Raw genomic sequence first — 13,892 nt, 5'->3', positions numbered from 1 at the left:
TGTATAGATATGATTCTCAAAATATTTGTTGAATAACGGAAATAAACAGTAATGGCATGTAGAGCAATATAAGGAGGAGTTATTTAGATCTTGGGCTTCCCAGGTGGCGCTAGTGGTAAAGAACCTGCCTGCCAATGCAGGAGACATAAGAGACACAGGTTTGTTCCCTGGGTCAGGAAGATACCCCGGAGAAGGGCATGGCAACCCACTCCAGTATTCTTGCCTGAAGAATCCTGTAGACAGAGGAGCCTGGTGGGCAACAGTTTAGATCTTGGGGTAGGGTTTAAGGAGTGGATAGTGTTTGCCTCAAACTAAGGGTAAGAACGTGGGTGAAATAACATGAGAAAAGGGTGAAACTGAAGTATAGGGTAAAGTACAAACAGACCATCCTTCTATAGGAAGGAGAATCTTTGTTTCTATACAAAGAAGCTTAGATTAATTTTTTCAGTCTTTCTCAAGGTAACAGGAGTGATTTACCTAATCCATGAGTTTGGGGGAGGAGCGAAGCCGACATGTTAGTTTCCTAGGACTGCCACAACAAATCACCTCCAGGCTCCTCTGTCCTTGGGATTTCCCAGGCAAGAATATTGGAGTGGGCTGCCATTTCCTTCTCCAGGGGATCTTCCCAACCCAGGGATCAAACCCTGTTCTCCTGTATTGCAGGCAGATTCTTCACCGTTTGAGCCACTAGGGCCGTGGTGGCTTTGAAAAACAGAAATGTGTTCCCTGACAGTTCTGGAGGTCGGAAATCCAAAATCAAAGTGTCAGCAGGGCCACTGCAGTCTCTCCCTTTGTGAGCCCTAAGGGGAGATCCTCTCTTGCTTCTGCCAGCTTCTGGTGGCTCCACAGTGTCACTGGCTTGTGACCCTATCACTCCTGCTTCCGCTTCCTCCTTCACGTGGCCTTTTCTTCTGTATTTCTGTCTTTGTCTCTTAGAAGCACACTTGCCCTTGAACTTGGGGCCCACTCAGACTGTGCAGGATGACCTCATCTGGATATCTTTAACCTATGTCTGCAAAGATGCTCATTCAAAATAAGTTCTTATTCACACCTTCTAGGGATTTAGACATGGACCTATCTGATAGGCCACCATTCAACCCACTATAGTGGACACACTCAGGTCCACTTCTCTTTTCTCTTGGGATCTTTTCTTTTCTCTTAGGGTCTTTTCTCTTAGGATCTCTCCATCTAGATAAAGTAGAACCCGCCAGGAGGCAACCCTGGGGTTTCATCCAAGCTAACGAGAGAATAGCTCCAGTAGACACTCAGAGCCTCAATATCCATGCCAGGTAAAACAGTATTTGCTAATTTTACTATTGCTCAGCAAGGTTTATATAGATTACATGTTAAGTCATAACATAAAATATTAATATTTTACCTTTTATGTGCTTTATCTGTAAAATCCAGTGTGTATTGCACTTAGAGCACATCTCAATTCAGACTGTACATATTTCAAGGGTTCTGTCGGCACATGTGAGTGACTTCCCTATTAGAAAGTACAGGCCTACAGCAACGTCCATCACATAGTCAATATTGAATAGATAGCATTGAATAAATAAATTGTTGAATAAAGTATCCTATCTGTGACACTGCTACACAGAATGAAACCTTTAAGGGAGCAGAAAAGGAGAATCAAAACGGGGATTTGTGCTGGCATCCAAAGACCAGTGATAAGGGACTTTCCTGATGGTCCAGGTGGCCAAGACTCTGTGTTCCAAATGCAGGGAGCCCAGGATCAATCCCTGATCAGGGAACTAGATTCTATATGCCACAACTAAACTTCCCACATGCCATAATTGAGACCCAGTGCACCCAAATAAATTTATTTATTAAAAACAAAACTAAAGGCCAATAATAAAAATCCACTAGAACACCTATCTCATAAGACAGAAAGGATTTAGAGAAACAGGACTGTGCCAAATTCTCTGAATATTATTTCCTTGGATGGGAAAGCCAAATATAGTGTCATAGTGGTTTGGAATTAAATAATAGCCTTACTAGATTTTTGTTCCTAAAGAATGACCAGATTTTCATCCTATAATGTCTTCTAGAGACTGAAGTCACAAAATATGAGAATTTGACTCTTGCAAATCCATAGTCACGAATGTGGAATTAAGAAGCAGCTTAACCCAGCAAAGACTGTAGTCCAGCTGTTATACAAATCCTGATGCTTTACAACTTTTTTATGTTCTTTAAAAAAAAAAAAAAAAGCCAAATGAAATGCATCAGATTGTATGACAGATGCTGGAAAACAGCTTCTGCTCTTAGAACTGAAAGGCACTGGTGCAAATTAAAACATGAAAGGTAATCCATGTCTTTATGGCCTTGATTACCACCATGTTCATCCCCCTTGTTTCTTGTATGGCCATCTCATAGTTTCCCAAGCCTGGTGTGTTTCCTTAGTGCTGGGAACGTGATTGAATAAATTAAGTTCTCTGACACAAACACACCATTAGCTCATTCTAAACTGGATAATCACTAATCACTCATAATTTATTGTACATGAATGTTATAGTGTTTCTTGAAGTGCCAAAACAAACTGTTAACAGTTTTAAAATATAGCAGCCCATTAATCTATTTAAACCAAGTTCTAGGATTTTCCTTTCATTGGCATTATGAACGAGGAAGCAGCTTCACTTCCTAAATGCTCATACTGAGTGGAGCCTCTGCCTTGAGCAGTTTGTCCAACCTGCCTCTTCTTTCAATATGGCATCTGAACCATGATTTGTAACTGAACTTAGGTTTGCTGGCCAAAAGCCCCTCACTTACTGTAATAAATGAATACTGAGCCATGTCAAACCACTTCTGCTTTCATATAGCCTTCAGAGAAAGTATTTTGCAGAAAATTCTGAAATGAGATAGCCTTCTCCTACAAATAATTTCTGTTATGATATTATAAGTTAAGAACTTGGTATAGACTAATGAACTGTTCAAAAGATTAACTATCAGCCCTTGCCCTGCCTTCACATTTAACATGGGGAAAAAGAAATGTTTTTGCACAGTTAAATTTTTCTTCTAAGATCAATGAAAGCATTTACCTCTTATAGCTAGAATAATAAAAACCTTACTTTGAACTCTTCTAAATCTCTCCTTTGATGAAAGATTTGGGAATACAAAGAGAATATAAATATTAAACTATCACCAGCAAGTCTAAATCTCATTGGAACACAATTATGCCCTCCTCAAAGCTTTTAGGCTTCCACAATAGCCAGCTGCAGGGCAGATCTTTTCAAATAACACAGCCTAAAAGATGATGAATTGATAAATGATCTAGTGGTAGCAGGGGTTTCCCAGGGGTCTCCCAGGGGTCTCAGTGGTAAAGAACCTGTCTGCCGACACAGGAGACGCAGGAGACCCAGGTTCAATCCCTGGGTTGAGAAGATCTCCCAGAAAAGGAAATGGGAACCCACTCCAGTATTCTTGCCTGGGAAATCCCATGGAAGGAAGAGCCTGGTGGGCTACAGTCCATGGGGTTGCAAAGAGTTGGACATGACTGAGCATATCAGTAGTGGCATTATGTTTAACGTGATCTTCATTTTCTTTGACTTTCTATTTTTGCTTGGAGTCTGAGTCAGTGCTCATATACAGTAAATACTAATGTTTTTTATTACTGGGAAGGCAGAGTTCGGGAGACATTCTGACTTTAGGAAAACTTCCTTCAAAATAAATATATATCTCAAGCAGTTTTACCTAATTCAACTTCCATATTAATGTAAATTCTTTAAGTATTTTCTGAGGGGACCTGAGACACTCAAACTTTTGTTCTTCTCAAATACAGTAATTTTATTGTTAATTTTTTTATATTTTATTTCTATATGTGCAAATAGCTATCTCTTCAAAATGTTTTCCTCCAAGCTCATTAACTCTGTTTCTCTGTGGACAGTTTAGGATTATATAGGCCATTTCCTGTAGTTTTTAATGTTCATGTTATTTATAGCTAGAATGGTTTCATTTTGCCAGCAAATTATTATCTGAAGAGAATAAAGTATCTTGCCAAAAACTTGACAAAAATACAAAGTTCTTTTATGGGCTTTTACTTACAGCCAGATATACTACAGAAGCAAAATACCTGTAAGAAAGAAGAAATTTTGCAAATTGGAGATAGATTTAAATCTAATGGGTATATAGTCTACAGGGATATTTCATGGTATGAGATTTGAACTGCAATATTGTATCTTTTTTAAGTTTGAGATTTTACTATCTTTTCTTCTAGAAATAAAATTTACTTTCAAAGCATTGGTCACTTTAATAAATAACAGTGATATATAAATATGTATTACAGTAATATATAAGCATATATATGCATGCATGTGCTAGGTCATTCAGCCATGTCTAACTCTTTTCAATCCCATAGACTGCAGCCCTCCAGGCTACTCTGCCCATGGGATTCTCCAAGCAAGGATGCTGGAATGGATTGTCATGCGCTCCTCCAGGGGATCTTCCAGATCCGGGGATCAAACCTGAGTTTCCTGTGGCTCCTGCATTGCAGGTGGATTCTTTACCACTGGGCCACTGGGAAGCCCCATTCATATATACGTTTAGTAGCAATGGCACCCCACTCCAGTACTCTTGCCTGGAAAATCCCATGGACGGAGGAGCCTGGTAGGCTGCAGTCCATGGGGTCGCTGAGGGTCAGACACGACTGAGAGACTTCCCTTTCACTTTTCACTTTCATGCACTGGAGAAGGCAATGGCACCCCACTCCAGTACTCTTGCCTGGAAAATCCCATGGACGGAGGAGCCTGGTAGGCTGCAGTCTATGGGGGCACTAAGAGTCAGACACGACTGAGTGACTACACTTTCACTTTTCACTTTCATGCATTGGAGAAGGAAATGGCAACCCACTCCAGTGTTCTTGCCTGGAGAATCCCAGGGACGGGGGAGCCTGGTGGGCTGCCATCTATGGGGTCACACAGAGTTGGACACAACTGAAGGGACTTAGCAGCAGCAGTAACAGCAGCAGCAAATATCAATAGACTTACTTTATAGCAACTGCTCTGCACCCTCATTTCTTCTGTCCTTTATACTCTATTCCCACTCCTTTCACTCTCACTTCCTTACTGTGTAGATTGTTTTACCCTCCAGGAAATTTCATCATATTTCACATCAAAAATGTCTAAGAGTCAACCTAGGATTGAGGAGCTTGCAAAATTATGGATTCCTTTTGATAGTTTGAGGGAGAAAGGAGAAGTTTGTAAAGGTTAATACACCTGATGCTAGGAAAGATTAAGGGTAGGAGGAGAAGCGGGCAACAGAGAATGAGATGGTTGGATGAGAACACTGACTCAATGGATGTGAGTTTGAGCAAACTCTGAGAGATAGTGAAGGACAAGGATGCCTGGTGTGCTGCAGGCTATGGGGTCGCAAAAAGGTGGACACGACTGAGTGACCGAACAACAACACTTAAAATTGTATTCTATAGCATTCAGAAACTGTGACAAGCATTATTCTGAGACAAAATAGAGACAGAGGTGGAGAGTCTGAGAATCCTTTTCTGTAGAAGTTAAATTTGAGCTGAGACCCAAAAAGTAATTCAATTTCTTATCTATATTCAAGATCCTCGCTACTGGAATAATAGACCAGTAAACACAGTGATTAAACGCTCTGGCAACTGACTAAGAAAATGACCCTCATAAGTTTATTTTCAGCATGTTGCATGTTCCTTCAGAGATCCTCCTGGAATAAAGCAAAACCTAACACACTGTTGGTTCACAAACTGTTAGTCATATGGAGCTGCTGATAGCTCAATATTTTTTACCTCTAACAACCAAAAGTAGGGAAATGAAAACAAAACCGTTCCTTACAGTCCATTTACATGTCTTTCATCCCCACATTAGCAGTAACTGTAATACCAGAGCAGTTTGTAGAAATTCTTTGCCTTGTACAGTCTCCGAAAAACACCAACATGGCCCACCGCCAAAGTATACAGTGTTCAACAGTGACCTATATCCCAGAAACAGTTCAGAATTCAGAAAGGAACTTCATTTACCACCTGGGAGAGAACACATTTTGCTGCCCACCTAAGTTCAGGATAATAAGTGACACTGAGAAAGTCTGAAAAAGGAGAAGTATTCTCTCCAATAACTTTTGTAACTTGCTCCATTCCACTCCCAACATTTTCTTTTTTAGTGTTCAGTATGGACAGGTTTTAAATTTATACTTTAGACCATAGGCTCCCCTTGTAGCTCAGTCAGTAAAGAATCTGCCTACAGTACAGGTGACTCGGGTTTGATCCCTGGGTTGGGAAGATCCCCTGGAGAAGAAAATGGCAACCCACTTCAGTACCCTTGCCTGGAAAATCTCATGAACACAGGAGCTTGGTGGGCTGCAGTACATAGGATCGCAAAGAATCGGGCACAACTGAGTGACTAACACTTATTTACTTACTTACTTACTTACTTGGACCATACAGAGTAACAACTCTCAGATTAAGAATATTACCTATTAATTGATCATCTTACTTTTCCATTTGGTTAACATTTGGAGAGCTCTAGCAACAAAAATTAAAATATGCAAAGATAAGAATTCTCCTTAGAGGTATACTAGCATGAATCAGCCTACTCTGTAGATACAAATGAGTGTAACAGTGTAAAGACTTGAATGAGAAAGAGTGTTTCTCTTAATGCAGAGTTTACCTTGAAGACTCAAGTAGCCACAGGTAATTTTGATAGTATTGGCTTGTATCCACAGAAGTGTTTGGTTCCTCCCTGTAGCTCAGATGGTAAACAATCTACCTGCAATGTGGGAGACCTGGGTTTGATCCCTGGGTCAGGAAGATCTCCTAGAGAAGGGAATGGTAACCCACTCCAGTATTCTTGCCTGGAGAATCCCATGGACAGAGGAGCCTGGTGGTCTACAGTCCATGGGATCACAGAGAGTTGGACATGACAGAGAGACTGACATTTACTTACTTACAGAAGTGTTTGGGACTAGTTAGGTAATATGTTAATGCTTCTTATATTCTCTGTTGCTGCTGCTGCTAAGTCGCTTCAGTCGTGTCCGACTCTCTGCAACCCCATAGACGGCAGCCCACCAGGCTCCCCTGTCCCTGGGATTCTCCAGGCAAGAACACTGAAGTGGGTTGCCATTTCTTTCTCCAATGCATGAAAGTGAAAAGTGAAAGTGAAGTCGCTCAGTTGTGTCTGAACTCCTAGCGACCCCATGGACTGCAGCCCACGAGGCTCCTCCGTCCATGGGATTTTCCAGGTAAGAGTACAGGAGTGGGGTGCCATTGCCCTCTAGTAGGTCTTATTCTATGGAAAACTGGTTGCTAAACATTAGGATGGTAATTAGCTACCAACTACCACTGGGGCCATGATAGACATAGCACACGCCTAATATAGTTTGTGTATAAATTAAATGAAGACTAAAGCCATTTCCTGAAAACAATGAATATGTGACAAAAAAGAGAACTGACTGAAATAGCAAGACTTTTCTTGAAATACACACACACTTAAGTCTTTAGGACTTACAGTCTGGCATCTCTTCCTCAAAGCACATTAAAAACAATAAACAATATAAAACACTTATTGGAAGACAATAATGATTATCCCCACTTAGTGTCCTTCCTGTAAAACACAAAGGCCAAATTTCCACTGTGCAATCTTTCCAATGTCCAAAGTCATTGCTCCTCTTTTACTGCATAGTAATAATGCCCAGAGTTTTCTTTATATTAACAGTGCTGCCACCAGACACAGAGCTAGGGAAATCTAATTCTAAGAGATTGAAAAACCTCAGGCATATCAAGACTGAGTTATACCACTCTTCATTGTTACGGGTTTTATGTTAAAAATTATAACCAAAGCTGCCATTATTTAGAGCTAAACCACATGCCAGCTAATATGCTAAGAATGCTATATACATTAACTCATTTTATTCCTCAAACAGGTCTGCAATTTGGGTGTTATTTTTCCTATTTTACAGATGACAGGAAAAATCTTAAGAAATTAATGATCTTACCACAAAACTAGTAAGTAGTAAAGGAAGGATATAGAATCACTCCATTATACTACCTCTGAAATAATGTCAATCATTTATTGAGCACCTACTTATTGGGTATCAGTCATGTACTACATTGCATCTCTTAATACTCACCCTACCAAATACACTTTAGTAACCCTATTTGAAAGAAATGGAAACAGATTAAAGATCAGTTAAGCACCATGCTACCGTGACTCTGAAAGGGGCAAAGGAACCACTATTGCAGATGTAAGGAGCTCACCCCCACCTTCATCAATGCCTTATGCATCCATCAGTCATGAGCACATTTATTTATTCCCACACTTAATTTTATTCCCAGCACTTTAGAGGTAATTATTTGTCCCCTGTGATCATTATAAACAGCTTGATATACAATTACCAGTGCTTTGGACTGTTTGCTATTTAAATATTCCCAAATACCCAGGGACGTGAGCTCTCACTTTTAACTATTATATCACTAGCAATTATTAAAGTGAGAGTCAGAGTGGGTGTTTCAATATAAACAGCCTCACTGACTGTAAAATTACCAAAGCAAAAGCTCAGATTCCAACGACGAGAGGAGACATGGGCTGTGCTAAGAATAGCTCTGATCACAGCCAGAGAGAGTCCCTTGAGACTTTTTGATTTAATATATGATATGGCAGTTTAAGACACTATATTTCTGAGAGTTAACTTATTTATTTCTTCCATCTTCCAAACTTAACTTCTGGTTTTAATTTAAAATCATCATATATTATTTATAACTTATCTGAAAAAACTCAGTCCTAGGTCATAGAACAATACTTTGGGAAAGGAAAAATGAGTCCAGAACATCAATATAAAAGACCATTTAGTATGTACACATATCTTTCTCCCCATCCTTGACTCCCAAAAAGGAGAAATTTCTTTGTCACGTTAGCTTGTATACACAGTGGATCCAATTCTTATAAAGACTTATTGGCTTTAACATAGACTCTCTGCTTAGTGGTCAAGTTATATGCCTACTGGAACTTAATGTGAACACTTCCCATCCATGACCCCCAGTCAATCTCTTAAACTTATGTGAAATAGTAAAATGTTAAATGTGAACTTAATATATGACCAGTTTTGAAATAAAGTTTTTTGTTTTAATCATTTTTGTTTAACTGACAGTTATGCATTATTCTTCCAGAGGCTTAACATGAAGTCAGAAGAAAGATACCATACAATATATATTTCACCATATTGTAAACTGAATTCTTACAACATCTCCATTTCTAAAACTCAATACTACACTCCAGATCAAAACCTTGTATTTTAAAGTTAAAAAATTGCATTAGGATGGGGGAAAAAATTACAAGGAGCAGAGTATAACATAGCTCAGGATCTAAAAAAAAAAAAAAATTTTTTTTTAAGAGAAAAAGGATACACAAATTTCGGTAAAATACTTGTTTGGATGGTTTCAAATGTGGGGGTAAGGAGTATGTTATTTATTAATACAGGCAAACGCTGGAAATACTTCAGGTTAAGTTCCAGACCCCACGATAGAGTTCAGTTCAGTTCAGTCTCTCAGTCATGTCCAACTCTTTGTGAACCCATGAACCGTAGCACACCAGGCCTCCCTGTCCATCACCAACTCCCAGAGTCCACCCAAATCCATGTCCATTGAGTCAGTGATGCCATCCAACCATCTCATCCTCTGTCATCCCCTTCTCCTCCTGCCCCCAATCTTTCCCAGCATCAGGGTTTTTTCAATGAGTCAGCTCTTCGCATCAGGTGGCCAAAGTATTGGAGTTTCAGCTTCAACATCAGTCCTTCCAATGAACACCCAGGACTGGTCTCCTTTAGGATGGACTGGTTGGATGTCCTTGCAGTCCAAGGGACTCTCAAGAGTCTTCTCCAACACCACAGTTCAAAAGCATCAATTCTTCGGCGCTCAGCTTTCTTTATAGTCCAACTCTTACATCCATACATGACCACTGGAGAAACCATAGTCTTGATTAGACGGACCTTTGTTGACAAAGTAATGTTTCTGTTTTTTAATATGTTGTCTAGGTTGGTCATAACTTTCCTTCCAAAGAGTAAGCATCTTTTAATTTCACGGCTGTAATCACCATCTGCAGTGATTTTGGAGCCCAGAAAAATAGTCAGCCACTGTTTCCCCATCTATTTGCCATGAAGTGATGAGACTGGATGCCATGATCTTAGTTTTCTGAATGTTGAGCTTTAAGCCAACTTTTTCACTCTCCTCTTTCACTTTCATGAAGAGGCTTTTTAGTTCTTCTTCACTTTCTGTCATAAGGGTGGCATCATCTGCATATCTGAGGTTATTGATATTTCTCCTGGCAATCTTGATTCCAGCTTGTGCTTCTTCCAGCCCAGCGTTTCTCATGATGTACTCTGCATAGAAGTTAAATAAGCTGGGTGACAATATACAGCCTTGATGTACTCCTTTTCCTATTTGGAACCAGTCTGTTGTTCCATGGCCAGTTCTAACTGTTGCTTCCTGACCTGAATACAGGTTTCTCAAGAGGCAGGTCAGGTGGTCTGGTATTCCCGTCTCTTTCAGAATTTTCCTCAGTTTATTGTGATCCACACAGTCAAAGGCTTTGGCATAGTCGATAAAGCAGAAATAGATGTTTTTCTGGAACTCTCTTGCTTTTTCAATGATCCAGCGGATGTTGGCAATTTGATCTCTGGTTCCTCTGCCTTTTCTAAAACCAGCTTGAACATCTGGAAGTTCACGGTTCACGGATTGCTGAAGCCTGGCTTGGAGAATTTTAAGCATCACTTCACTAGCGTGTGAGATGAGTGCAATTATGCAGTAGTTTGAGCATTCTTTGGCCTTGCCTTTCTTTGGGATTGGAATGAAAATGGACCTTTTCCAGTCCTGTGGCCACTGCTGAGTTTTCCAAATTTGCTGGCATATTGAGTGCAGCACTTTCACAGCATCATCTTTCAGGAGTTGAAATAGCTCAACTGGAATTCCATCACCTCCACTAGCTTTGTTGATAGAGTAAGTCACATGAATTTTTCATTTCCCAGTGCATATAAAAATTATATTTAAACTATACTGTACAGAGAAGGCAATGGCACCCCACTCTAGTACTCTTGCCTGGAAAATCCCATGGACAGAGGAGCTTGGTGGGCTGCAGTCCATGGGGTTGTGAAGAGTTGGACACTACTGAGCAACTTCACTTTCACTTTTCACTTTCATGCATTGGAGAAGGAAATGGCAACCCACTCCAGTGTTCTTGCCTGGAGAATCCCAGGGATGGGGGAGCCTGGTGGGCTGTAGTCTCTGGGGTCGCAAAGAGTCGGACACGACTGAAGCGACTTGGTGGTGGCGGTGGCGGTACTCTGTTAAGTGTGAAATAATAGTGTTATATCTTTAAAAAAAATGTAAAAATACTTTGTTAATAAAAAATGGTCTTCATCATATGAGCCTTCAGCAATTTATGGTCTATATGCTGTGGAGAATCTTGCCCCAGTGTTGAAGGCTGCTGACCAATCAGGATGATGGTGCGAAAGGCTGGGGTGGCTTGGCAATTTCTTCAAATAAGACAACAACAAAATATGTAAATCAATTGACTCTTCCTTTCATGAATGATTTCTCTGGACCATGCAATGCTGTTTGATAGCATTTTATCCACAATAGAACATCTTTCAAAATTAGAGTCAATCCTCTCAAATCCTGCTGCTGCTTTATCAATGAAGTTTACATAATATTCTAAATTCATTGTTGTCATTTCAACAATCACCATATCTCACCAGTAGAGTCCATCTCAAGAAACCACTTTCTTTGCTCATCTGTTAGAAGCAACTCCTTATCAATTTAAGTTCTATCATGAGATTGAAACAATTTAGTCATATCTTCAGACTCCACCTCTCTCTTAGTTCTCTTGCTATCTCTCCCATATCGGCAGTTATCTCTTCCACAGAAATCTTGAGCCCTTCAAGTCATCCATGAGAGCTGATATCAACTTCTTCAAAATTCCTGTGAATTTTGGTATTTTGGTTTCTTCCCAGAAATCGTAAACATTCTCAATGGCATCTAGAATGATGAATCCCTTATATAAGGTTTTCAACTGACTTTACCCAGATCCATCATATGAATTTCTATCCATGGCAGCTATAACCTTATGAAATGTATTTCTTAAATAAGGAGACTTGAAATTCAAAATTACACTTTAATGCCTGGGCTGCAGAATGGATGTTGTGTTAGCAGGCATGAAAACAACATTAATATTATTGTATATCTCCATCAAAGATGGATATGTATGCTTGGGTGATCAAGTACATTGTCAAGGAGCAGTCATATTTTGAAAGGAATTTTTTTTCTGACCAGAAGTTCTAAACAGCGGGCTTAAAATATTCAATAAACCATGTTGTCAGCAGATGCGCTCTCCTCCAGGCTTTGTTCTATTTATAGAGTACCGGCAGAGTAGATTTAGTATCATTCTTAAGGGCCCTAGGAGTTTCAGAATCGTAAATGAGCATTGGCTTCAACTTCAAGTCACCAGCAGCACTAGCCTCTAATAAGACCGTCAGCCTACCCTTTGAAGGCACTGAATTCTCCTCTCTAGCTATGAAAATCCTAGACGGCTATTTCATCCTAGAAGGTTACTCCGTTTACATTGAGAAGCTGTTGTTTCATTGGTGGTGGTTTAGTTGCTAAGTCGTGTCCAACTCTTGTGACCCCATGGAGTGTAGCCCGCGAGGCTCCTCTGTCCAGGGGATTTTCCAGGCAAGAATATTGGAGTAGGTGGCCATTTCCTTCTCCAGGGAATCTTCCCAACCCAGGAATCATACCCGAGTCTCCTGCATTGCAGGCAGATTCTTTACCAACTGAGCTATGAGGGAAGCCCACTGTTTCATTAGCCACCTTCATTAATGATCTTAGCTAGATCTTCTGGATAACTTGCTGCAGTTTCTACATCAGCACTTGCTGTTTCACCTTGTATTTTTATGTTATAGACAAGGCTTCTTCCCTTCAACCTCACGAACCAACCTTCAGACTTTTCTACTTGAACTTCCTCATCTCTCTCTGCCTTCACAGAATCAGAGAGAACCAGGGCCTTGCTCTGGATATGGTTTTGGCTTAGGGAAATATTGTGCCTGGTTTGATCTTCTATCTAGACAACTAAAAATTTCTCCATATCAGGAATAATGTTGTTTTGCTTTCTTATCATTTGTGTCATTATAGTAGCATTCGGAGAAGGCAACGGCACCCCACTCCAGGACTTTTACCTGGAGACTCCCATGGACAGAGGAGCCTGGTAGGCTGCAGTCCACAGGGTCGCAAAGAGTCGGACACGACTGAATCGGTTCACTTTCACTTTTCACTTTCATGCATTGGAGAAGGAAATGGCAACCCACTCCAGTGTTCTTGCCTGGAGAATCCCAGGGACAGGGTAGCCTGGTGGGCTGCTGTCTACGGGGTTGCACAGAGTAGGACCCGACTGAAGCGACTTAGCAGCAGCAGCAGTAGCATTTCTAATTTCCTTCTGGAACTTTTTCTTTGAATTCACAGCTTGGATCAGTGCTTGGGGCAAGAGGCCTAACTTTCAGCCTATTTCAGCTTTTGACACACCTTCCACGCTCAGCTTAATCATTTCTGGCTTTCAATTTAAAGTGAGAGATCTGAGACTCTTCCTCACACTTGAACACTTAGAAGTCACTGTTCAGTTCAGTCGCTCAGTTGTGTCCAACTCTACAACCCCATGGACTGCAGCACCAGGCCTCCCTGTCCATCACCAACTCCCAGAGTTTACCCAAACTCATGTCCATTGAGTCGGTGATGCCATCCAACCATCACCTTCTATTGTCCCCTTCTCCTCCTGCCTTCAATCTTTCCTAGCATCAGGGTCTTTTCAAATAAGTCAGTTCTTCACATTAGGTGGCCAAAGTATTGGAATTTCAGCTTCAACATCACTCCTACCAATGAATATCCA

Source organism: Bos mutus, chromosome 6 (assembly GCF_027580195.1).
Source record: "Bos mutus isolate GX-2022 chromosome 6, NWIPB_WYAK_1.1, whole genome shotgun sequence".
Classification (NCBI taxonomy): Eukaryota; Metazoa; Chordata; class Mammalia; order Artiodactyla; family Bovidae; genus Bos; species Bos mutus.
The sequence above is the reverse complement of the archived record's forward strand: the minus strand, read 5'-3'. Positions refer to the sequence as shown.